Consider the following 27,165-nt stretch of genomic DNA (forward strand, 5'->3'; position numbering starts at 1 on the left):
AAGGTGCTGGATCCTTTGGAACTGGAGTTACATGGTGTTGTGAGTTTTCCAACATGGGTGCTAGAAGCTGAACTGGGGTTCTCTGCAAGAACAACAGGGGAGCCATCTCTTCAGCCCCTATTTTATTTATTTTTAAAATCTAATGGTATTTGTTATCTGGCTAGCAGTAGTATACAAATCACTTATAATATGCAGCAGGACAGCAATATATATCTTGACACGCTAAAATTGTTTCATTATTATCCGCAGTCTAATTATGCTGGGGGAATGTTTTAATATAAGTAAATATTTTACATATTAATTTGAAATTTCTTTGTTGTTGTTTCATTCAAAGATAAATAAAGTGTATGGTCACTTTTCTTTAGCTTTAGTACTATCCTTTTAAGGAGTAAAAGTCACAGAATTAAGTCTGCATGTGAGGTCCATCATGAATACTGCTCTATGGGTTTAATGTAGGCAGCAGAGAGTTTAGTCACTTCCACAAAGGAAAAAACAAAGTCTGTTTTTAACATGAACCTTGTGCATAAATTCATCTCTGGCAGCACAGACTGATAAAACATATAACATAAATAATGAGCCTTTAGGCCTCTCTTTAACAACCATTGACAGGTACACATTTGGCTTCATGGCTACAGGGAGAGCAATGAAAAGTGGGAGCCCGCCCTGAAATCCCTCCAGAAGACCCTCTCGGTCCATCTATTCATCCTACAGTCTCAGTGTGAGCCCACTCATTCCAGCAAGGTTCAAGCCTCCCAGTACTCATAGGAGGGTACTCTGCACTTCCTTACCTCTACATTCATTTCTGTCTCAGGCCCCACGTCTATTCTCATCCCTGCTTCTAGGATTGACCCAGCCACATTGCTCTCAATATCGCCCCTTACTATCTTTTTCTCAAGGGCTTCTCATACTGTAACACTGCTTAAAAGGAAAAGTGAATGAGGAAATAAGGAGAAGAGAACTGCGTAAGCTTTTCTTCTGTGCCTTCTGACGTGAATAAGGATTTCCTGCCCTCCAATCAGGGGCCGCCGTGAAGATAGGATACCATGGTTGCTATCAACTAAACTGGATTTTACTCCTGGCCTTGAACTTGAAGATCATTCTCTAAGTCTGTTTTCTTGTCTGTAACTAGAGAAAAAAAAATCATATGTAGGTTGTTCAACAATTAAACACAAGGGCCTGCGAAAGGCTTAGCGGACGATGGCAGCTTGTCCGTCCAGTCAGATGACCTGAGCTCCATCCTGGGACCCACACAGTGAAAGGAAATCTGAGGAAAACGGTTTTTATTCACACAAACAAATAAATAAAATGGAACAATTTTTAAACAAATGAAAACCTGTGTTTAAAAATTCAGCACAAAACACACTGTTTTTAAAGCATACCAAAAGGGGCTCCATCAACTATCAGTTGTTACCCCTAAACCTCTATCTTCCTTAGAAATGACTCTAGGTTCTTCCTCTTTTCCTCGGACTTCAGATTAAAATGAACTGGTAGTTCAATCCAGAAAGGTGCTATTCTGTATTCTAACAGCAGCTCCTAGGAGGATGTTTTGCAGACTCGTGTGCATATTTACTAAGCCTGTTTCACTGATATCAAGTTCCAGGCCTTCTTCAAGTGCTCTAGAGTAGCACTCTAATTTTAAAGGCAGCAAGCAAGCCCAGGGTAACGAAAAACAAAAAACAAAAACCCGTTAAGGAATACAAAGCCAGGGCTCTCTGTTAAGCAGGCGGATCCAGAAGTGCAGCATGACACCCAATAGACCGTGCTCAGTGCTCTGACTTGTAGTCTTGGAGGACACAGAAAAAGTTACTCAAGGAGTCCCAACTTTGCAGGTTGTTCTATGGAGAACTGAGACCTGTAGGAAATCCTGCTGCCTCCTTTCCCCTTGGGGATCTAACATCATCCAAGCTAAAGAGCCATGGGACGGTTAGGGTGTGGAGTAGGTGGGCTCCTTGCCCAGCCTTTCAGAGCAGCTCCTTAGCAGGCCCTGCAGCTGGTAGGAGCCCAGCCTAGGCCTAAATGCTGGCCGGGCAAAGCCGCAATCTAATGGGTGTGGTCTCCCGGCGGCGTGAGCTCGCTGGGTGTGGCTTTGGGCTGGAATGGGGCGTGACTTAGGGTCAGTGGGCGGGGAAAAGACAAAGTTGGAGGGGGGGCACAACTAAAGGGGAGGGGAAGCGGACCTAGCTCAAGTTCCCAGGGGAGCAAGCGGCGGCGCACGGCAGGAGGAAGGACGCCCCAGAGCTGGTGCAGGAGCTGTGGGCCTGGTAGGAAAGGTGGGGACCAAGGCCTGGAACTCGGGGATCATCTGCAAGGAGACACGTGGAGCCCCAGTGGGCAAGGAAAGCTGCTCTGTGGCCCTGCCACTTTTCTCTGAAGGTCTCCTGAGAGGTTGCAAGGACTAGGGGGCCTGGCTTAAGGAGGCCTGGCCTTGGGGAGCTGGCCCGGGCTCAGAGGGCGCTGATCTCCCCCAAGTTTCTAGTCTCCCCAAGTCTAACTTGTAAGCTGGCGATCCTGGGCGGGTCCAGCGCTTTGCTTGCTCTGCTCAGCTTGACTGCTGAGCTCTAGGGACCTGTTGGGGCCCGCTGTGCGGGGAGGGAGGGGGAAATGGAAGGTGGAGGCGTCTGTTCCTTGCACGAGTTTCTTTAACAAGCTTTGACTTCAGAACCGTCAGCCTGGAGCCCTTAACCATCTTGTACATGTATTCTAGCACTTATGCGAGTCTCCTTAGATCTCTTAGAAAAGTTTATACAGCCCTGATATTGAGTGATGGCTATTAAGATGCCTGGGTATAGTGATACCTGCCAGTGAGGACATCTTCAAATCTCCACCACAAAGAGGAGATTGACAAGCGCCCAATTCCTGTCCTTAAGTTCCCTTTATTCATTGCTACAGAGGAGGAACCTCTGGAAGAAGAATCCCGGGACTAAACACCCACTTGGCACAGTCCTTTATAGTTTACATAGACAGAGAGGATGTCCAATAGTTATCCTTGAGGCCCGGTACCATTCTAGAAATAACCAACGCCCTTCAAAGAAAAAGAAATGAGGAAGGAAGAAAAATAAAGAAAGGAAGGGAGAAAGGGAGGGAAGGAGGGAGGGAGGGAGGAAGGAAACTACAGTGCACACTGAAAAGAAATTTCTGATCATTTCTGACTGTTGATGGGTCAGATAACAATTTTCAAAAAGATAATTTGAACTCCAGCTTCACCGTGTGTCTTAATGAAATTATGTTTTTCATTTGTGAAGGCTAGATGTTGCTTTAGAATTATCAAAGTCATGAAAACATATGTAGTTTTGGATTAAAAAAAAAACAAATGAATTTTTTTTATTTCTATTCCTAGATTTTGGATGACCAAGTACTTGTTTTTTTTTTTTTTTTTTTTTTTTTTGTTTTTTTGGTTTTTTTTTTGACATTTAGTGAAAGTTAGCTGTCAGGGATGGTACCTGAAGTCTACATTCTAATTCATCACACAGCCTTGCCAGGTAGCTTCACAGTACAGATGAGCAAGATGAGGTACAGAATGTTCAAGCCACACTACTGGGAAGCGTTAGGAGGGGGTCTGTTTTTCTGACTCTGAAGTCTATGCTCTCCCCAAGACTGTCTCCACCTTGTCTATTGTAGACTTGTCCCACCTCCAACAGGGACTAAGGTCATGATCCAGAATACAGCTTAAGAATCATTTTTTGTTGGCCTAGTCTGGGGGCATATACCTGCACAAGCTACTCAGGAGGCTAAGGTGGGAGGATTTCAAGTCCCAAGCCAGCTTGGGCTACTAAGTAAGAACCTGTGTCAAAATAGAAAATTCAAAAGGGACTGGGGCTGAAGCTCAGTGGCATAGTGCTTGCCTAGCATGCACAAGGCTCTTTGTCCAACCCCCAACAATGGAAAATAAAATCATGTTATTTTAAGAGAGAGAAAGTGGCTGCTGGTGTGAACAACTCGTACATATCATGAGTCTGTCTGGTTCCAGCTCTGCAGTCACAGAGCTTTAGAGAAGTTACTTAGCTTTCCTAGGCACATAGAGGTCATTGATCTCTAAGTCTTGGCTCAACCTAATAATCTATGGATTTATGAAAATAAGATACTGCTTTTAGTTAATGATATTTTGGTCACATCTGGTATTGAAATTACAAGGTGGTCAGGAAGGGTTACTTTATTCAATCAATAAATATGTACTCTGCGCCTGAATAGTCACAGGGCCTATAATGAGAGCAGTACAAATAAAGACACCAGATTGTTGAGTTTATATTCTGTTTGGGGGTGGAGGAGCCAACAAGCAAATTAATATACAGATACAACTTGTAAGTAGGGGGCTGGGATGGATAATGATGCAGAGGGTACACTTAGGATTTGGTGATGGAGATGCCTCACCAATTTAGATTCTGATGTAAGAAGATAACAAGGACTTAAAGATGTCCCTCTTACTGGGACCTACAAGAGCAGGGGAGGCATGAAAGAATTTGATATATTCTAGGGACTTCGGGAAGGTTTCAGTGTCTGGTTCAAGATGAAGTTGGAGATCTGGGTGGGAGTAGGTTATGTTGGGATTTGTGCCATTTGGAAAGGACTGTGACTTTCCATGTACTAACTACAGGGAACAGGGGACTAACACCAAGGTGGGTCTGATGAAACCCAAACACAAGCTGAGGACAGGTCTGGTGATGTCAGTGGCTGTGGGGGCAGAGAAAGCAAAGTTGTCAATGTCACATAATCAGTACATCTTCCTGATGTTCGCTGTAACCCTTCAGTGCCCTCATTTTGCTTAGCATTCGTTGTTTTCATACTCACCCCCCCCATATTGCTAATTCCCATACAGCACACTATATTTATAACTCTGTTATTTATTCCCTCTTTTGAGAATGTCTTGTACTTGAGGACTGAAGTATGTCTGAGAGAGACAGGATCTCCCTATGTTGCCCCTGATGGTTTGGTGCTGTGGATGTCTTTCTGTATGGTGTGAATATGTGTTGTTCTGATTGGTTGATAAATAAAGCCGTTTGGCCTATGGCAAGGCAGCTTAGAGACAGGTGGTAAATTAAACAGATAGATGAGAAGAGAAAGGAGAGCAGAGGAGATGCCAGGCAGACAGCTGTCTCTGTCATTCTAGATTTTTGGAAGTTCCTTACAATGCTCTTCCTGCTTGCTTAGATAATATTGTATCCTTCTGAGGTCTTTGATGTAGTTGAAAACTAGATAGTTATAATTATAATTTTCCTTGGTTGTGATAAAAGATAAGTTAGATATGAAACCTTAGACTCACAAATATAGGATAGATAAAATATTTTCTTTAATTTTGCCAAATACAAATAGACTAGATATTGTAACTGTAATTCTTACTTGATAACTGTTGTTAAAATATTAACATTTTACTATGTTAAAGATAAAACTTTCCTTTGTAATTAAACAAAAAAGGCAAAATGCTATGGGATAGTGATTTTGTACATTGGTTTAATAAATTGCTGATTGGCCAGTAGCCAGGCAGGAAGTATAGGTAGGATAAAGCAGACGAGGAGAATTCTGGGAAGAGAAAGGCTGTCAGGAGATGCCAGCCTGCCATCTAGGGAGCAACATGTAATGACACACAGGTAAAGCCACAAAACACATGGCAATATATAGATGAACAGAAATGGGCTGAGTTTGAGTATAAAAGCTAGTCAATTATAAGCCTGAGCTAATGGCTGAGCAGTTTTAATTAATATAAGGCTCTGTGTATTTACTTGGGTCTGAGCAGCAGTGGGACTGTGGGGCTGTGGGAGCCAGGTGGGAACAAAAAAACTTCAGCTAAAATTTGGTACTTTAGTATGTAGCCCAAACTGGCCTCAAGCTTGAGTCTCCTTCCTGTGTTTTCTATGAGTTGGGATTTCAGGTATGTGCCACCACAGCCAGCCAAGGACTGAGTCTTTTGCCTGTTGCCTCTACTGCTGTTTCCCCATGGCCAATGCTGTGCTGCATGCATATTAGATTCTTACGGATTTCTTGAATGAGTGGAATGAGTGTGTTTGTTGAGTACTTTAGATCCTGATTCCATTGAATTTGCTATTGAATGTGGTAGTGAAAGAAAGGGGGAACAATCAAAGATGAGTCTCAGTTTGCTAGCTTGAAGACTGAGTAGATGCCAGGGTAATAATGACTAGAAAAGCAGTACCCATTGGGGGAAAGACAGAAGAGAAGTTCTACGTGGTACTATGTGGGTTTCATCTTCTCTTGTCTCTTTGTCCAAATCCCTGACAAGGAGCCATTTAAAGGAGGATACCTTTTGTTGTTTTGGCTCACAGTTTGAGGGTGCAGTCAACCACGACAGAGAAGGCATGGGGATAGGAATATGGAATAGCTGGTGATGTTATGGTCACCAGCAGGAAGTAGAAAGATGAATACTGGTGGTGCTCAGCTGGCTCTCCCCTTTCTTCGTTTTAGCCAGTCCAGCATCCTAGCCCATGAGATGCTGCTACCCATACTTAAGGCAGACTTTCCTATCAGTTACTGCCCTCTGAAAACACCCTCCCAGAGCAAGATTAAGATGAAAAAGATTAATTGAGCTCCATGTTACCCTCTGAGAATTACTTGATTTTATGGTTGTTGTGATGAGATACCCTCGAAAAAACTCAAGGGCAGCTGGGTTTCTTCTGGCTCGTAGGAGACTTTCTACCATGGTGAGGCAGTCATGGCAGCAGGAACTGAGCTTGAGGTTGCTGGTCACATTGCAACTACAGTCAGGAAGCAAAAAATGGTGAATGCCGGTGCTCAGCCAGCTTTCTCCTTATTCAGCCAGCATCCCAACAAGGGTCATGGTAACACTTGTAGGGTGACTCACCCCACCTCAGTTAACCTCATCAAAATAATCCCATACAGGCATGGCCAACAACCAGTTGACTCAAGATAATTCCTCACAAATGTGCCCGGAGCCTTGTCTTCTAAGCAATTCTAGATTCTTGTCAAGTTGACCATCACACGAACCATCACATAGTGTAGACTATGAAGTGATCTACAAATACACTCCCCTTGCCTTTAGTCTCAGAGATTGGGGAGTTTGCTAGTGTGTTAGTGCGCCCTCACCTAATCTGCATTACAGACTCTAGGAGGTCTGAGCACCGTGCATCCAGGAATTTCTGTATCCAATTCACCAGATACCCAGAGAGCCTGGAAGGTGCTACACAGGGCTTTTATTGTGACTAATGTCCATTTCACTGTTGGGAGGATGGCAGGCCCACTGTTTCCCATGGTGCCCTAGTCAGCTTCGTGATATTAAACAAAGGTGGAAAGAATAGCAGTTGTAGATCAGCAATTCTCAACCTGTGGGTCGAAACCCCTTTGGGGGTTGAACAACCTTTTCACAGAGGTCACATAAGACCATCAGAAAACAGAGATGTAGCTTGAGAGTTTTCTCTCAGGGTCCCGCCAAACCCCAGCCATCCCACAGCCCACTTATAAAATAAACACACAGACACTTATATTATTTAAACTGTTTGTCCTAATGGCTCAAGCTTCTAGCTATCTAGTTCTTACATCTTTAATTAATCCATTTCTATAAATCTATACCTTGCCACGTGGCTTACCGGCGTCTTCACATGCTGCTTGTCACGGTGGCAGCTGGCAGTGTCTCCCTCTGCCTTCCTGTTCTCTCAATTCTCCTCTCTGTTAGTCCCGCCTATACTTCCTGCCTGGCCACTGGCCAATCAGTGTTTTATTTATTGACTAATCAGAGCAACACATTTGACATACAGACCATCCCACAGCACAGAAATATTTACGTTATGATTCACAACAGTAGCAAAATTACAGTTATGAAGTAGCAACAAAAATAATTTTATGCTTGAGTTCCCCACAACATGAAGAACTGTATTGAAGGGTCACAGCATCAGGAAGGTTGAGAACCACTGATTTAGATGCTTATAAACATTCTGTAAGCACAGCCAGGGTCATACATACAGACTCAATACCCAGAAAGGGTGGAAATCAAGGCTCCCAAATTTATTTGGAAAAAAAAATGTGTGTGTGTGTGTGTGTGTGTGTGTGTGTGTGTGTGTGTGTGTGTTGCATGCTGCTAACTTTTCTAGCATGGAGAAATGACCCTGGATGAGTTGTGAAGAGACATTCCTTCCCAAATGTAGTTATCAGTGAATGCATTTCCAAAACTGATTTGTCACCAAAGGGCATTTGAAATGAATCATGTATATTTACCATTGACTAATATTTTTTTATGCAGCTTAAGGGGCCTTTAAAGTACGATTTCCTGACTATCTTACTCGGATATCAGAGCATCAGATTTGGGCTTTGCTCGCATTGTGTGCTCTTTGGCTCTTTGATTGTGACTTAAACAGAAGTGAAGCAAGGAACATTTTGCTTTGGGCAGAGCCAGGCTGCATTCTGAGGGGCGCCAGCTATAAATCCAGCCTCCCTAGAGGTTAACAATCAGCGTTCTCCCCTTCTCGTGCTCAAACGAGTGATATGATGATGATAAATTGCTTGGACATGACTGCCCCAAGCACTGGCGTGATGAATTATGTTGTTCAGGGCATGACCAAAGATTCCCTATTGTCAGTCTGTGATATTCAGTATTGACAATATTCATAAATAGCCTTCTGCCAATTTTGATCTCTGCTTTGCATATTTAATTCTTTGGATACAGGCCCTGACTCTTGGTTCTTAGGCAACTCTGTCTTCTGCTGAGTTCATGTAGACAATCAGCCTTTTGTTTCTTCTGCTCCTTCCTCATTAAGATGGTGTGAGGTGTGCTTAGTTATACACAGTAAACACTGTCTTACTTCACAGAAACTGTTATAACAATAATTATTAGTCGTTTTCACTAAATCTGCAGTAATAACAGCTTATCTTACAGTGGCTTAATTGGGTAATTTTTTGGCGTTTGAAAAGCATTTTGAGCAGAATATTGGTAAATATTATTGTTAATTTAATGCTCTTTTGTGTAATTAAAAGCCTATGCCTCCATGAAGTCTTCAGTATTATTCAAAGATTTCTGTCTTGTTGTTTATTATTACCCAAACTCTACATGTATTGATCTTTAAAATATTTTAAGTATTTTCACGAACTCTTAAACCTATCTCTTGTTTACCCCATCACACTGCTATACGTGTCCTCTCCACTACATGGCTCACATATCTGAAAAGTTAAATACTGTCAGTCTCATTCCCCTCCTAGTTCAGGGCTAGTTCACATCATACCACTGCTGCATGTACCATGTGATACTGTTTAATTTTTCGATGAGCTTCCTGGTTTACTCAGTCTAAGGCCACGCCTCAACTATCACCTGATGTCATCAAAATCTGTCACATTGTGTTATGTTGAACTGCATGTGTCTGGCCAGCCTTTCCTACAGTTGCCGTTCCGTTCATAGAACCCTGAACCGTGAGGAGTAGCTGAAAGGGCATTTCTGTAGCTTAGATTAGATGGCCTCCACTCCAGGATTACACTTATTTGTTCGGTCTGCGGTAACAAAATACCACAAACGGGGTGGCTTCCCAAACAGAAATGAATTCTCTCCCAGTCAAGAGACTGGACGTTCAAGATTAAGTGTCAGCTGCCCAGGTTGTCTTCTCCCGAGGCCCCTCTCCTCGGCTGGCAGATGGCCAGCTTCTTCCTGTGTCTGCACTTTACCCTCCCTTTGTGTCTGTGTCCCAACCATCTCTTCTTTACAAAACCCCCAGTCCTGTTGGGTTAGTGCTACCTTGGCAACCTCACTTTCACGAAGTTCCTCTGTAAGACCCTTTCAACGAGCAGTCTATTTCTGAAGGGCTGTGGGTGAGGAATCTTAATGCGTGGATAGTGGAGGACAGGAAAACTCCAGTGTACCGTGGTAATGGTCTCTCGAAATGACCACTTTGGGAGTAATTTTCTCTATCAAATATGAGCTGCTAAGTGATGAATGCAAGTCCCTGGAGGCTGCTTTATGCAAGAACTTCTCTTGAATATTTTTTGAAAAGGAACTTTATGCCTGTGACTTAACACTGAAACAATTAGATTAAAAATGAAGCGACATCATTCAGTGAATTAGGCAGAATTTATTAAACAGCCAAAATATAGTCAACTTTATACTTTACTAACTGAACTGCAACCATTTAAATATTTCCTTAGTAATTTGCAGCCATTTTTTTCTAAGAGTTTTCTCTAAGTCAAAAATATGCTTTCAGCTGTATAGTAAATTCTAGGCCAGGTTGTTCTAAAACTAACAAATAAATAAATAGAAAAGAAGAAGGGATAAGAGGAAATGAATGATATATGCAGCCTATAATGATGCAAGCTTTGATGCTTAAGGCCCTGAAGGAGATGAAGTTTACATGCGCATGTTAGATAATTCTTATGTAAGAAGAATAGTTTTAGTTGTATGATTGTCAATTTTCATTTTCCACTTGGTTGAATTTGGGGTCACCTAGTAGACATACATGTAGGTTTTTCTCTGAGAGAATTTCCTAAGAGGTTTAAATGAGGAGGACTCACCCTGAATGTGGGCCGCACCATCTCATGGGCTGGGGCCCTGGACTGAATAAAAAGGGGGAAAGGATTAAGTGAACTGAACACCAACATTCATCTCTCTCTGTTTCCTGATTGTGATGCAATGTGATCAGCTAGCTGCCTCAAGCTTCTACTGGTATGCCTTCTCCACTATGATGGACTGTACCCTCAAACCATGGCCCTGAATAGCTTCTTCCTCCTTTTCATTGTTTCCAGGCAGGTCACAACAATGCAGAATTAACTAATACAAACTACCAGTTCCTCCACTGAAAAAGTACCGCTGAAACCTTTATGCAAGAAGGCTATGAGAATGCCTTTCCTGGCTAAATGTGTTTGGTTATTTTCTATCATATGGCATGTCTATTGCTTCCACAACTCAGTGCTTTTCTACTAGTTTTTGGGCTCTTGGGATATGGTTTCTTGAATTCAGTCTTTGACTTGGGAGCCTGTTAATTTATCACTACACTAACCATTGAACTTTGTGCCCAATACTCTGCTGAAGCAGGAACAGTCTTAGAGGTTGACATTAGTCAAGCGTGTTCTTCACAGGGGTGATTTTCTGAAGCCCAGTCTCCTTCTGTCATTGGCAGTGCCTGTCCAAGTTCTCCCATGTGTAGGATTGGAAACTCTGCTGAACTTCACAGGTCACATGTCTTGGGCCCAGTGTAGGTTTCCATTGATTTCTGTGCTGCTCTGAACTTGACTCATTATCACTCAGCTAAGCGCATTTTTCAAGGGTGGTCCTCCTTCTCCTCTAATGGAAATATCTTGTAGCAACTCAGTTCCTCAGTAGTACAGCATCTTCTACCTCAAATAGTGACATCACTGAGACTTTTCCGTAGTATTGATGTGGAGGTGATGAGGCACAAAGGGAAGGCTCTTATGCTCAGAGTTGCAATGGCCATTTAGTCGCCCTTTATTTCTCCTCAGCAGGATCTTCCCACTTTTTGTTTATGAATGTTTGGGGGTAGACAGAGGGAAATATTTCCAAGTAACAGTTTCAGGTGGAAAATACTCTTCTTGAGGAGTCTATGGAGTTCTGTTGGTCTGTGGTTTTTTCATTGTTAGACTTGTGCCATATAAAAACATCCTCAATTTTATTGCAGTATGGATCTTCATGAGCCTATGCTATTATTCGTTCTTTTTATAGTATGTTCAAAGAATATATGGAATTTTGGAATGTATTATTGCAAAACACAATACAGTATAATGGCATTGTAGGATGTATGTGTGTGTGTGTGTGTATCAGATAGTTTTCATTTTATTATATTTTTGTTTGTAACAACTAACCCAAATAAGTTTATATTATTTATTGCTTTAAATGCAATAGCTTCACAGGATATTTTTGTTTGTTTTTGTTTATAGTGCTGGGGACTAAGTCCAGGACTATGGCTATCACTGTGCTGTACTCCTACCCTCTGACATTGTGGAGAATTCTTTTATGTTGTTTCTATACAGCGAATGATGCACAAAACTGTGGAGCTTCAGTCTATAAATACTACAAAGCTTGATAAGTAACTCTACTGTGTCTGACAATAATGCCTAAATCCATAGTCTTCAAGCAATATATCATATATATGTCTTTAAACAAACATCATTTAAAATAATGTCCACAATTATAGGATCAATAAACAGGTCTGAGAGTTGAAATTGGATAATAGCTTTCTTTGACGAGCTAGAAGTTAGGATTATATTTCTGATGAATTAGGGGCAATATTAGTAGTTACTTCTGTAACAGGCTTGAAAATGAACCTTACAAGATGCTGTAGACAGGTGGACAGTCCTGTTCATTTTCACAAACAATCTAAATTTTACCCATCCCAATGAAACTTGGTTCATTGTCCTATCATCTTCAAGAGAATTTGCTATCCCTACATTCTGATTTTCAGCCAATCCACTATTTAACTTAAGCTTTACCTTAATGTATAAATTGAAATACAATAGTGTTTATTATATCTTTCCTGGAATAGAATAAAATATATACTTGATTAAAACATTTTAAAATGGCCATGTACCACCTAATATCAATTTGAACCAGCAATGAGAAGTATATCAACACTTTTAAAACATTAACAAAACCGAAGTGAATTATTGATTTTTAAAACTGTACATCACTGTACACTAAATAAGAAAGCATTTATTGGTAGTTTGGTTGACACCAAATCTTCAGAATACTTTCTGTGTTTCTACTGTAATGATTGGAAATAGCTGTTAGTCTATATGTACACACACATACACATGTACATGGGCAGATCATGGATAACTCACACAGCTACTTGGGAAATAATAGTGTTGACTTGCTTCAGTGGAACATCTTATTTGAGGGCTAATGAAGCCATCGTTCTGTGCACTGTGCTTTATCTTGCTCTTATGAACAGTATAAAGAGTAACAAATACTTAATACTCTGGAACTTCAGGGTTGTAAACTCATTTGATTTCATTCATTTGTTAGTACTAATCTATGGTTTATAGTAACTCAAAACTACATGCTGTAAAAGGAGAATTTTAGAGAAAGGTATCAGTAGGCTTCATATTCCTTGTAGAGAAGGCTTACAGTTTCTACTACATATATATCTATTCTGTCTGTCTCATTTCTGTCTGTCTGTCTATCTGCCTATCTCTCATCTCTCTGTCTCTCTGTCTCTCTCTGTCTCTCTCTGTCTCTGTCTCTCTCTGTCTCTCTCTCTCTCCCTCTGTCCAAGATCTCACTACATAACCCTGGCTGACATGGAACTCTATATAAATCAGGCTGACCTTAAATTCATAGAGCTCTGCCTGCCTGTCTGCCTCCTGAGTGCTGGGATTAAAGGTGTGGGCCACTCAACTGGTAATATTCCTATCTTAACATTTAAATATTGAACTTGCAGAAAAACTGTGGAAGGCACATACAAAATGCCTCTTCAGATACCACCCTAGAACTTGGATCTGGAAGACACTTTAGGCATCACCTTTGTTCAACTTTTTCATTTTGTTAATGAGAAAACTGAGGTCCACAGACTGAGGTCCAAAGACAAGGTTTTAGCACAGTAACTTTCTTTTTAATATTTATGGAGTTGGTAAAGTTCCAGATTTTATTCCTCTTGAGGAAAATTGTGATGTATTCAGAAAACCATCATTTTCCCAATCTGTGTCCATTTTCTCATATTGATTGGCTGTACTAGGTAGTTTTATGTCAGCTTGACACAAGTTAGAGTTACTGGAGAGGAGGGAGCCTCAGTTAAGAAAATGTCTCCACAGATTGGGCTGTAGGCAGGCCGATAGGGCATTATCTTAGTGATTGATGTTGTAGTGATGATGTGGTGTAGCTGTGGGTGGTGCCAGCCCTGGGCAGGTGGTCCTGGGTTCTATAAGAAAGCCTGAGCAAGCCATGAGGAGCAAGCCAGTAAGCGGCACCCCTTCGTGGCCTCTGCATCAGCTCCTGACCGCAAGTTCCTGCCCTGTTGAGTGACTGTCTTGACTTCCTTTGATGATGTACGGTGATGTGGACGAGCAAGCCGAATAAACTCTTTCCTCTCCAACTTGCTTTGGTCATGTTTCATCACAGGGATTGAAACCCTGACTAAGATTTGATTAAGTTGACAGTAGCTCTTGGTAACATTCAAGATATTTCATAACTGTCATTTAATATGTGTTATATACTATAACTTATTGAATTAAGATATTCATCTAATAAATCAGGAATTATTTCTATTGCTTTTGGGAGCCTTGAATAAGAGGGAAAAATTAATACTTTTTTCCTAAATGGCAAGATACATTATACATAGTAAATATTATTTCTGTTCTTATATCAAATATACATGGGTTTAAACATCCTAAATTCTTGATTTCAGAAAATGACATGTATTTATTTGCTTTGTGTGTATATCTGTGGGTATGAACATTGCATGGCATGTATGTGAACATCAGAAAGTATCTAAGTGGTCAGTTCTGCCCTACTATGTGGATCCTAGGGGGTCAGACTCAGGGCCTCAGGTTTGGTGGCAAGCACCTTTACCCACTGAGCCAACATCTCACTAATCCCCCAAATTATTGATTTTTTTAAACCTGTGATCATGTCTAGTAATAGAGCAAGTGATAAAAACTGATAACCAAATGTAATAAAAGCACATTTTTATACCAGTACATCATGAAAAATGCATGAGATGAATTTACTGGAAAGAATTAGCCAGGAAATGAGATTAAATTTCACAGGATGCCTAAACAAGAACCCAAAGCAGAATAGAGTGGCAAGGCCTGTAAAGACTGTACCTACGAAGTTAAAAATAACTTCAAAGGATCCAGGACAGCTAATTCTGTTTATGTAATCGGTTTATATTGCTCCGCAGCTTGTTGGTAAAAGTAGCTTTGAGTACTTAGAGAATGTATCTTTATCCTTACTGTGTTCCAATTAAAAAAGTCTTATTGCTTCTTTTTGGAAACTGGAGCCTTGGAGTAATTCTGGGGTCTTCTGGGTGCACACAATCCCAGAAAGGGAATATTAGCCACCACCATCCCTCAGAAGGCTGCCATCACCATCCCTCAGAAGACTGCCATGTGCCATGACCAAGAAGACAAGCAATAATCTGAGGAGCACTGCCAGTTGGTAACTATTCTACCGCTAATGTCACCAGAGACTACATATCTCAAATCTGTTCCCTGTGTTTTCAGACCCACAGTGGCTCTGAAACCCACATATTCTTTCCAGTCAAGTTAATTTATTCATCCATCCATAAACATTTATAGAATGCCTGCTTTGGGCCAGGCATGGCGCTAAGTGACGTTGTTCTCACTTCAACATCGAGCAGGGAAGATTCTTCATGAGTTATGAGAATCTGTTTGCAATTCTCCTGTGGGGTCCCCCGAGAATACTGAGAGATTAGAGGCCCCTCCAATGAACACAATATCCTGCCAGTCCCTGCCGTGTGTGTCATTTGTCATTGACACGATGACAGTCATTTTACACCGTGGTTTCAACTCAGGAAACCAAGGAGACTACTGGGGGATGGGCAGCGTTTTTCTCTCTACGACTTTCTTTTTCCTGGTGCTGGATCTGAAACTACATAAGGAAAGCTGTGCTCTTTCTTCATCTAGCAATCCGGGACAGTGCAGCTCCCATTCTCTGCATGGAAAATACTGAAGGAAGATAAAGCTAAAAAAGTTTATTGGGCCTGTGACACTGGTGACCACAATGCCCAACAACATAGTTACAGAATCTGGAGAGGGTTGTGTTACCGTGTGTGTGTGTGTGTGTGTGTGTGTGTGTGTGTGTGTGTGTGTGTGTAATGTAAAAGTAAAGAGTGAAAGACTAACTTACTTTATTTGTTGGTTGATTGATTGATTGCTTAATGTGTTTGTGTGTGACCCTGAGTGTTTATATGTGCACCACATGTGTGCAGAAGGCTGTGGAGGTCAGAAGATGGCATTAAATCCTCTTGCAATACGAGTTACTGTCAGTCGTGAGTTTCCATGTGGGTGCTGGGAACCAAACCTGGGTCCTCTCTAAGAATAGTAAGTGCTTTCCACCACTGAGCCATCTCTCCAGCCCTTCCTCACCCACTTTCATAGAAACTTACCTACTCCTGGGAGATGCAATTCATCCCCCAAGATCAGCCAGCGTTAGTCCCCTCTCAGGATGATCATGACCCTGTCACCTCCGACAAGGCCCCTACTCTTTTTTTTTGGGGCTGAGAATCGAACCCAGGGCCTTGTGCTTGCTAGGCAAGCGCTCTACCACTGAGCTAAATCCCCAACTCCAAGGCCCCTACTCTTAAAAGTCCCAAGCTCATTTCCATATTTTTAAATGAGGGAATATGCCCCAACATGGGTCTTCAACCCACAGTACTGCTTCCAGCCTGTGCTTAGGTGTTACAGGGCCCATGTATTCTCCTAGAGTTCTTTTCTTTTTCCAGAATTAGTGAATGCAAAGAAGCCATCCAGATGCTTATAACACACATTCCATTTCTCCCAAAATAGTTATGCTTGCTACATTCAACTCTCCCTAGTTATTAGATATTCCTTCTAGTTGGGGATATAACTTAGTGGTGGAGCAGTTGTCTAGCATGCAGAAGGCCTTGGGCTCCATCCTCAACAATGCAAACAACAATAAATTCTTCAGTAATACCCAGCCTCTGGGTATTACCAATCTCTTCAGAGTACATTAGTTTTCATGAAAGCGTTCAACCCAAACCCCATTAAATTGTAAACTCCTTGTAGGTAGGAACCGTGTCTACTTTTACTTCATCTGCCAGGAAGGTACTGGCCCAGTTCATCCTCACAAACAAACCCAACCTTGGAAACTTAGGAAAGGATTAACATCTCAGTCAAGGGTTGTCCGATGACCTTATTACAAAATGCACTGACTTTTGGAGGAGATGAACTCTATATTGCTGAGCGTCACTCTTTGCTTTTCAAGCTCTTATACCATGACTTGGTTCCATCACGATTAATCTTGTATGGCAATGCAGTGACAATGAGATGATTTCTCTAGAGAATCTATGCTAATACTATTAAAATGCTCTTACAATGTCAGAATGATTGCAGCAGAGCACGAGGGGACTGTGCTTATGTGATTATGATATTATAGTGATGGGCGATTACCATAGGAAACTACTAATTCAACCCTGCAGGGACTTGCATTATGAAGCCATTATAACATGAGATTATAATGACACAATAACTTGGATGCATATTCGTGATGTGAAAACTAAAAGCTAATTGGAATGCAAGTACTATTTCCATTAAATTGTAATTAAACACTGAGAGCAATGCTTGTTTAAATTTGAGATGGAGATATACAATTCAGAAAGGAAAACTGTGGGCTTTAAGAACGAATACATGTTGAGTATAAGCTTAAAAATGGTTAGAAGCCATTTTCAACCCTGCCTTTTAGTACTAGCTGCATGGAGTGGCTTCCCCTGCGAAAGCATCATCAAGAACTGGGACCAAGAATCCAATCAAAAATACTGGCTCCAGTTCCCACGCTGTCACTACCACCAACTCACATTCCCAACTCTCTAGTTTCATTTCTTTTGTGAACGTCATACTTTACTTTGCCAAGTAGAAGAGACTGAAGCAAAATATTTTTCACATAAAAATTATATATGTGCATATATACATATGTATATGAAATCAAAAGTAATCCATGTTTGTTTATACTTATTTTCTTATTTTTTTAGGCCTGTGGATTGAACCCACAATCTCAGCCATACTAGGTAGCACACCCCTAACCCCAAAGTGATCCACATTTGAAAAAGATAAGAACAAAGGAGAAAAGGAATTTCTAAAAAAGTTGCTTTTAAAAGAAAATCCTATCCCTAAAGATGACTCCGACCCACCCTGGTGCTGGAGATGGAACCAGGAATTTTTGCATGCATTTTATCACAGACCTTCCCTCATAGTCCTATTTTTCTATACCTAACATACTTGCCTTTCTTCAAAAATTTGCATTACAACACTTTTATAATGTAATTATTAATACTTCCCACTCTTTCCTGTTGCAGAATCTATTTCTTATCCGAGAGAATCTAGTCAATAATTTTTTTTTAAAGGTCAGCTCAAGCCAGACAATTTTGCATGTCACCTGGGAAGCTATATTTTACTATTAGGGAATGATACTTGGCAGTGCTTCTGCTCTGTTACAGGAGAAATGCACGGTGGATTCTTCAGTTTGTATCAGCATCAACAAAGGTACCTACTTAACACTGCCTCCTGCTTAAGAATCGATGGCACCTGGGAGGAGGCACTGACTTCTAATTTGGTCTCAATACATAATTGTTACACGGGTTAGGTAAACACAAAGCTGGATTATGGAAAAGTAGGAACATTTAGGAGCCACAGAGCCTCTTAGATATGCAACTGTATTAGCTTGCTCGGGTGTTATAGGGACACAGAGACACTCCTCTCGACTCATTCCTAATTATGACTCCAAGTGGTTATTGCCTCTTGGTTTAAATATAGTTGAGATGGGTTTTTGTTATTAAGCATTTAGTTTGCATTTAGCTATGCCGTATGCTTTATGGTTATTTTTATTATTGCTTCTTGCAACAACCATATTAAATAGGTGAGTCTAAATTACTAAAGTCCTTGTTTTTATAATTAGGAAAAAGAATACACTGCAGTCCAGTGACTGCTCTGTGTCACCCCCAAAACAGTGCAGTTGGGATTAGATTGTTGTAGCAATGTTTCTAGAACCATAAATTATATTTTCTTTGGAGTAGCACTTCCATATTGAAGAAGACCATGAGAACTCATTGTAAAGTTCATAGCAGATGTTCCTATGACTTAACAAAACCATCATGAGGTTGAGAAGTTAAGAGACTCTGTTCTGGTGTAGATTACTAGACCGTTGAAAGAGAAAGGATTCAGTTTTCACATCTGTAAAACAAAGACATGAAATTGAATGACCCCCCCATGGCCCCTTTCAGTTTAAAAACTCTTGGGCACATAACATTTAACATTAATTGAAACTTAAACATCTCCATTGTAAACACAACCTTTTTAATATTTAATAAAAATATCCAATATTTTAGTTACTTTAAAATCATTGATCTGAATTCCAAACCATACTTTGCTTGGATGGCATTTCAGCATTTGACATGTTTTGGCAGTAGATTTGTGATTTGACTTAAAATGACTTTTTTTATTCAAGAAACTGAGTAAAATTCTTAAAGTTACAGACATAAATAAAAATCTCAAAAAAGAGATCAAAATTATAGTCCTTGGGTATTTTAGCAATTTTGATTAAGTGTATTTTAAGCTACAATTAAAGGAACTTTCTGCTTAACAATTGTTTAAGAATTTAGCTAAATAATGTCCAGTAATAATAAAAAAAAAATATATGTGTCTACAAGATCTTAGGAAGCAGTGATAGGATGCACAAGATAAAATATTGCATTGGAGAAACCTTTCTTGTAAAGATGTGTGTGTGTGTGTGTGTGTGTGTGTGTGAGAGAGAGAGAGAGAGAGAGAGAGAGAGAGAGAGAGAGAGAGAGAGAGAGAGAGAGAGAGAGAGAGAGAAGTGCCCAGGGAGACCAGAAGGGGGTGTCCCCTAAACTGGAGGTACAAATGGTTGTGAGCAGCCAGGCTCAGGTACTGGGAACCAAACTCTGGTTTTCTTTAGGAGCAGGAAGCATTCTTAACTACTGAACCATCTCTACCCTATAGAAAACCCTGATAGTGGTCTCTCCTCCCAGATACTTCCCACCCACCCCCACCCAACTCTATTACCTTTCTTTCTCTTTTTCTCAATAAAACAAACACTCTTTTCTCCAAATCAAATACTCTTTCTCCAAATCCATTCCTGTATCAGGTGCCATGTTCTCTTAGGACTAAGCAGATTCTACCACCTGGTTTCTTTCGTGAGCCTGTTAATAACACCCCTCTTGAAGCAAATTTTTCTTAAGCTTGTGGTTCTACAAACTGCCAACTAGGGTTTGGATTTTGAACTTTTGTTGTTGTGATAACTCAGTACAAGCAATCACTCTCTAGGATTCTGATTCCATTTGTTGTCAAAATGTTGCCGTAGAGTTTCATTGTTTGTATCTCTGGTGTTTTTGTTTGTTTGTTTGGTTGGTTGGTTGGTTGGTTTTGGTTCTGGTTTTGGTTTTGGTTTTTTTTTTGAGACAGGATTTCTCTGTATAGCTTTCCTGGAACTCACTCTGTAGCTCAGGCTGGCCTCGAACTCACAGAGATCCCCCTGGCTCAAGGAATATATATATAATGTAGTCACAAAACAATAACATTTGTCTTCTTTTTAACTGAGGTTTCTATTTCCCTGGAAATCACAGTTTTTTCCTGGGATATTGGGAGAGAGTTGGATTGGGTGGATGCTATCAGTCTGATAAAGCAATTAGGGCTCTGAAGTTTCTTTATAAGAAATCGAGTTTGTTTATGTAAGACGGTTGCACACAAGTTTGCTCTTCAGAGCCTGAATTAGGATCTGTACCAGTACACCGGGGAAAGAAGTAGAAGGAAGGACTTATTCCATTTTCTAGTCTGCAACAATCCGTTTTTCTATTACTGTAGCAAAATACCTGAAAGTGGGTGATTTATAAAGAAAATAAATCTACATAGTTTTAGAGGCTCAAGAGCATGGACACCAGTATCTGCTTGGTTTGGGCGTGAATCTTCATGATTGTCACATTATCATGGGTGGCATCATGACATCATTGTAACAGGGAAAGATCTCTACTCAGGGAGAAAGCTAGAGGGACTAGGAAGGGACCAGACTTACTTGGTGACATAACAATCATATACAAATTAACCTGGATCCCAAGAGAACTCCTCACTTCGTTCCAAGGGCAGTATCCACAATGAGCCAATTCTTTTTTCGCTAGACTCCATCTCTTAAAGGCCATACCACTTCTCACATTGCCATGAAGACCAGGCTCTCAATCCATGAACCTTAGGGATATGTGTTTAAACCATAGCCAAACCATGCCATAGTCTTTTCAATATCTAGTCCTGTAAGCTGTACTGTGTATGCGACATAATCAACCCTACTCCTAACACACCCACTAATGACCAGGGAGTACCCACTCATCTCTCTGGAGCTAAGTTAACAAGAGATATAGGGAAGATAAGAACTTCTCTAGGCAGAGGAATTCTCACAAGATGCTTGTGCTTATTAGTCTTGGTGGACAACTTGATTGGATTAAGGATTGCATAGGTGACTGGTAGGGCACACTGCTGGGACCTTTCAGGAGACGGCACATAGATGGTGGATTAATCCCCCATTGGATTCACAATGTAATGGTACTAATGGGTGGTGGTAAAATGTAGGAAGTGAAGCCTAATGGGAAGAAGTAACCTGAAGTTACAGTTTGCCCTGCCTCCTGCAGACTCCCCACCCCCATCAATGCAGTATGGTGAAGAACACTCTCTGCTGTATGCTTCTGCCACCCTGATGATCTATCTACCTAAGCACACAGGACCAAGAAAGCATGGAGGGAGTTCTCTGAAATCAGGAGTCAAGATGAGTCTCGACTCCTGTAAATTCTTTCTGTCTGGTATTTTGTTATAGTGAAAGGGGTACTTAAGACACTTCCCATAATCAGTTACATGTCACTCACCACAACATGTTGGGATTCGTGTCCTGTGTTTCTTTTCCAAGAGCAAAAGGATGTATATATTCTTTGGCACACATTTTAGGTCTTTATTAATAAATGTTGGTCGACTCTCAAAAGACAAACCTCACAGGTCATGGGTGTGATGCTATTTTTGAAGGTCTCCAGGGATGCTTCCAGAGCCTGCAGCAGTGTGTTTTGCCTTTGGTGAAAATGCACTAGAGCTCCTCACCCTCGTCCAAACAAGAACTCCATTTCCTCATTGCTGAAATGGGAGCAATAATAAGTGGATTTCATCTCAAAGCACGTCCTGCGGTCCAGTCTTCCACTGTTGGGTACTTTTGGATGACTCACCTCCATCCCTTGCCTGCTTGTCCTGGACATTAGGAGATTTAATTAAAGTGTGCAGAGTGTCTTAAACCCTTTAGGGAAACACCTGAAATTATTATTGTAAATAACTATTTTGATGCTCTGTGATCCCTTAAAGGTAATGAAACTAGCTCTATAGAAAACTGGGGCTATAATATAGAGTTTTATTACAATATATTCATGTGTACAGTGCTGCATTAATGACTGGGTTTTAAGAGTTCAGGGTTGAATTGCTGGAATCTTTCTGGCCATTTTAAATGATGTAACTTTTCGCCATCACTAAGTCACATGGTTCAGAGATCAGCTCAGTAATGAAGTTATGCTGGTTTGAGTCAGCTTTCAAGTTTTAACAATTTGTTCTTATATGATAATCTTTCCAACACTTTCACATATCACGGGAAAAAGAAGAGGATGCTCTCCAAGCTGGCAAGTATCCTTAACAAAACAGATCTTAGTTTCTTTTCCTAACTTGTCACTCCTGCCGCCCTCTCCCCATGTTCGGTTCATGCCCTGTACGGCCCATTTGATGATCACTCTAATACAGAGCTCAGTTTGGGGCCATGCCCACGTGTGTCATTGTGTTTCCAAATGCACTAGTCATGTAGTCCGTGCATGAGGCCTTCCAAGCCGCTTGCAAGTCCCAATGTGTCTTTTGTTGCTCGTACCAGGTTCCTTCTCCAGGTGGAGAAGCCTTGGTGCCTGTCATGTGGGTGACCATTGCCCAGGCACACCCAAGCAGGACATCTGCCTTGCACTTCCTTCCTGACGTCACCGTAATTCATGATTTCATGAATATCCTGTTAATATAAAAAAACAAAAAACAAAAAACAAACCAGCCAACCTCTCATTGGTGTTCACCGTGTGCCAGCGCTGTGTCATGGGTTCTGTGACTTCCTAGTCTGTCACCTTATCATCTTCATTTTCTTTAATATCTTCCCCTGAACATGGAAGATCCTTGGAAAACATGGGCTACATTGAGTTACGATATACTCAGGTAAAAATTGTGTGTGACTGGAAATCTTGGCTTCCTTATGTTGGCATCCTAGATCTTCTGCACTTAGATATCAAGGTATCCACTATAAATTTTTATAGCATGGTTTCCTGTCTTAAGGCTAGCAATAGCTGGTGACAAATCTTCATAGACAGCACAATACTTATGAGAGCATGTGTCTTAAAATACGTTCCATTGGAATGGAACTGAAAGACGGAAATACAAGACTAAATATCAATTCTTTGGTTATTGAGTGCCAGTTAGTTGTCAACCACAGTTATAGCTCAGCATTGGCATCTGCGGCTCTGAGAGCAGGAATAGACTCTGGTCATTAGCAGAATAAGGCTGGTTTCAAGTCCCACTGTCCCCGTCATCATGCATGCCATGTTGGTTGTCCACACAGTTGTCCAGTTAGGCAACAGCCAAGCCACCACATCAAGGGCCAGAAGAAGGCTGGCAACATCTCTAATGTGCCCGGCTGTGTCTCTTAACCTTTTTCTGTATAACTGTCCTGTTGTGGTTTTGTTTCTTTTTGGTTTTTGTTTTGTTTTGTTTTGTTTTTCCTTTTTACACCAAACAAGCTCAACCTGACTTTCTAAAACCATGTGGCTGGCACCGGTTCTCTATTAAACTCTGTATCAGCTACACAGAGCAGCAAACCTCAAGCCTTGTTCATCTCATCTTCAAGTTAAAGGATGTGGGAAGAGTTTGTAGGGAGTATCTTTTAATACACAGTGGTGCAATTGAATCTGTGATTCAAGGAAGACTTTCAAAATTAAACTGCCTTAAAAAGATACTAGTGTGGATGGTCTGGGCTCAATACATTGAGAGCATGAATCTCGGGGCGTTTGGGAGATGGCTCAGCCAGTAAGGGGCTTGCCGTGCAAACATGAGGTCCGGAGTTCACATCCAAACACCCACATAAAAAAGCCAGGCATGGTAGCACAGACATGTGGAGACAGACGGAACCCCAAGGCTTACTGGCCAGCCAGTCTGGCCTAATCAGTGAGCCCCAGCTTCAATGAGAGACCTGGTCTCAAAGACTAAGGTAAAACATGATGGGGGAAGACCACCAGCATCACCTCTGCCTCCAAATGCGCATGTGCACAAACCCACCCCCATCCACATCCACACATGAAACATAAGCCTAAAAGTCACTGCTCCACTTTCCTCTTCGTAAAATAATCCCTGTGGCCAGGCACCGCTGCTGTAACTTTACTTGGTTTCTGTGCTTTTCTGGTTTACAGTTGGCTTCCACTAACTTAGTTGGGAATCGAGATGAAGTCACTTACTGTTATTTTTAAGTGTACAAAAGTCATGTATCCCTATATAGTATTGTGTGGGGCACAGAAGAATATGCTAGAAAGTTGTGTTCACTGTCTTCCAAGAGCCTGGAGTGTGAAGATACAGGCAAATTGAAGAAACAAACCTGGTTTTAAAATCTGTCACCCAGAAACTGATAGAAAACATTCTCCATGCTTTTAAGTAATTTTTGACATTATGATTCAGGGAAATAATGTAGTTCTCAACAAAAAGAATCTGTTACCTGAGATTTCTCTATTGTCAGAATTATATTAAATACTCATTCCAGGAAAAAGCATAACCTTTTATTAACAGTTTTTAACATCTGAGGAGTATATGTTTATGTTGGAGTTTTTGTTTAGTGGGTGCTTTTGTTTTGTTTTGTCTTATTTTGCTTTGAAGTAAGGTCTCTGATGTAGGTATAGCTCAGGCTGGCCTGGAGCTCATTATGTTGCCAAGGCTGGCCCCAAACTCAAGACAGTCCTCTTACCTCACCTCACTGTTAGAATTATAAGCACAAGCCACCACAGTCAGCTTATGACACCTTTTTCTGATCCTAAGTCTACATCTATTTATAATTTTCTTGGTTTGGCTGTAATAAAGTTCCCTTTCTTCATTATGTTTCCTTTATGTAAGTCATTTATAGATTACAGCTTGGTTATAACAAAAGCATATAGATATCAATCGCTCCCGTGTGCCAGGCACTGAAGAGAGCTGAGGACAGATAAGATATAGACTTACCTGCAGAGGTCAAATTATAATAGAGAAATAAAGCAGAAGTACATTTTCCAGATGCTAGCCTAGTACCTAAAACCAGTACATCACTCAGATTGCTTGAACAATGTGAAGAAATATCAAGAGAAACATTTGACTAGAAATGATGCCCGACCCTGTGAGAAGGCCAGGCAGGTTAACCAGGAAGGGTTAGGGATATGAGCCAGTTGAATTTACAAACTGATTAGGAAAAGGAAGATACCCATTCAAAACTTTGAACCAATGAAAATTTGTGAAGTCCAGACACAAGCAGGCTGTTTAGGGAGATTAGGGTTGGGGACCAGAGTGTAGTTATGGGGTGGGGGTGGGTATCAAACTCTAGGTGGAGATTTATTTGGGGGCCTGCAGAGATGGATCAGTAGTTAAAAGCGCTCTCTGCTCTTTCACAGGACCAGAGTTCAATCCCCAGTACCCACATTAAGCAGCACTTCTGTCTCTAACTCTAGGGGATCTGATGGCCTTTTCTGGCTTCTGTAAGCAACTGCATTCATACAACTTGCGTGGACAGTAAAGGAAGACTATTGAAAAAGACTTGTTTTTAGAGTAGGAGACTCAGGCAGGGAACAGTTTGTGTTTGCATTCCAGAACACTTGGCGAGATGGGCTGCAAAGGTGGAGAAGCCATGAAAAGCTCTCACCTTACGCTATGTATGTGAGATGATGATGCCTCCGACTGAGATAGACTTCCCACGGCAAGATTAGGAGGAAAGGATGAATTAAAAAACAGTTACCTATGCAGTAGATGCAGTATCAGAGAGAATATAGACATGTAAGCTGTTTGGGGACTAAGTATGATGTCCCATGTAAGTGACCAAGTGTGCATTTGGCACAGAGTGACCATTCAGTAAGGCTGCTATGGCGTTCGTCATAGACTAACCTCTGGCTATCGGTGAGCAAACTTTCTGTGAACTGCTCTCCATAATGAATACTGACATTCTCCACAATGTGCCCTGATTCAGCTGCCAGCCCTTTAGCAAATTCCTTAAATTTCCTCAGCCTCAGTTTCCTTGTGTCACATCAACCCGGAAGCATTAGCAACAGTTCAAGGTAAGAGAAGTCATGGGCTTGTAAGGGGACTCGGCACATGGAAGGAACTCAGTAAATATGGCATAGAAAATGGATAAGAGACACTGCTGTTGTCTCTTAGCATCTGGGTGAAGGTGGGGCTTCCCTCTTGCATTTTGTCAATCTCCCATTCTCTGTCTACCACAGCGCATAATAGATGCTAAATATAATTTTATTAATTCTGTAACAACTGTTCTTCATCATCTTTTATTGTTTTTCTGATGATCTACCAAGGATTCCCCATCCTTAGGCAAGAATGCTCTCTGTGATCCTTGTCTTGACTTGAAATTTCTTTTGCTTGATTTCTCCTTTTCATTTACCCTTGATCTTTTCAGGCAATTTTGTTTTAAAATGTCTCTTTGACAGCCCCTGTTTCTACTGTGAGGCCCACACAGGAGTTTATTCAAGTGGAATCTTGGCTCTTGACTGAGTTGATGGTGATATAAGAAAAAAATACTATGGAAATTAAATATGTCTTCAGAAAAGTGATGATGGTCTGTATTAGAGATAGAAATTGATTAAAGGGTGTAACAAGTTACAACTATTCTGTATAATCAATAAAAAGAATTTTTTTTATTATCTGTCCTTTAGAAGAAAAAGAAAGAATTACTCACAGCATTGGATCATTTCCAAATTTGTGGTCAGGCTCCAGAATTTCCACTCTGAGTCCCCCAGACTTTCATGTCAGGGCGATTCCAAGGTCAGCCCAATGAATATCAATGAAACCACTAGAATTTAATCAAACTGACCCACAGCCACTGGAAAGGTAAGGACTTGATCTAAAATATTGCATAAGAGGCAATACCAGGCATCAGGCAAGAAAGGCTCTTGAGATGATTCATCTCTGTCTGCGTTTATGCTTAAGTAGAGGATTCGCACTGTTTGATTTTTACATGTGATTTTAGTATAGGTGTTGATCTTTTCCCATTTTATTTTCTTTTACTGATTATAAATATAAAAGATAAACATAAAAGCAAAAGAATATACTGTTGTAATGAGAAAAATATGAACTGTCTTTGCTTATTCTCCTAGCCTACCATAAACACAGTGTTTCAGTATGTGCAGTTTTAAGCTCTCATGCAGATGTATACACTGGGCATATATTTATCATACTTAGTATAGTTCGTTTTGCTTTCTCATATATTACAATATGAGCATC

General features: G+C 40.9%; 1 protein-coding gene and 1 non-coding gene across 5 annotated transcripts in view; one reads left to right on the plus strand and one right to left on the minus strand.

The window, feature by feature from the left end:
• Positions 1-2,167: 2,167 nt before the first annotated feature.
• Pter (phosphotriesterase related) overlaps positions 2,168-27,165 on the plus strand; it is a 65,170-nt gene continuing 40,172 nt past the window's right edge. For 3 of the 4 annotated variants that reach the window (XM_028870520.2, XM_028870523.2, XM_028870524.2), the window contains exon 1: positions 2,185-2,261. The gene's annotated coding sequence lies outside the window, so the exon portion shown is untranslated. Of the gene's footprint in view, positions 2,271-27,165 lie in introns of all 4 variants that reach the window. The other variant, XM_028870521.2, reaches the window with a different exon arrangement.
• On the minus strand, positions 16,121-16,193 carry Trnaa-agc. The gene has a single exon. It is a non-coding gene; the product is annotated as a tRNA-Ala (tRNA).

Source organism: Peromyscus leucopus, chromosome 5 (assembly GCF_004664715.2).
Source record: "Peromyscus leucopus breed LL Stock chromosome 5, UCI_PerLeu_2.1, whole genome shotgun sequence".
Lineage (NCBI taxonomy): Eukaryota > Metazoa > Chordata > Mammalia > Rodentia > Cricetidae > Peromyscus > Peromyscus leucopus.